General features: G+C 42.2%; 1 protein-coding gene across 1 annotated transcript in view; it reads left to right on the top strand.

Annotated features, from left to right (window-relative positions):
* Positions 1 to 374, top strand: part of LOC119588353 — a gene marked incomplete in the record, with an annotated part of 20,904 nt that overhangs the window by 16,218 nt on the left and 4,312 nt on the right.

Genomic DNA, 374 nt, shown 5'->3' with positions numbered 1-374 from the left:
CTGCAAATAATCTCCGTTCAACCAGGATCGACGTCAAACTTTCAACGGAAACCACGACAGAAAATAAAAAAAAAAAACTGTACCACGTCCATAATGCGTTTTTTTTTCTCTTCTTTTTCTTCATCCCATCATTTTCCATTTCCTCCTTTCTAACGTTTTCTCTTTTTTTTTGCGTTTTATTATAGTTCACAAGTGTGTTTTCTTAACTGGTCTCCACGGTCCAATTCGCTCGCTGATTGGTGGATTGTGAGATAGCTGTCCATTAACTACAATCGTTTCCTTTGCCGCTTTTTACTACTCCCGTCCCACCTCATGGAGGAGTGGGGGGAGGGGGGAAGGGGGGTGGACGTAATTTGTACTTTATGTCCGGTGAC

The sequence above is a fragment of the Penaeus monodon genome, chromosome 23 (genome assembly GCF_015228065.2).
Source record: "Penaeus monodon isolate SGIC_2016 chromosome 23, NSTDA_Pmon_1, whole genome shotgun sequence".
NCBI classification, from domain to species: domain Eukaryota; kingdom Metazoa; phylum Arthropoda; class Malacostraca; order Decapoda; family Penaeidae; genus Penaeus; species Penaeus monodon.
This window is presented reverse-complemented; position numbering and strand designations above follow the sequence as displayed.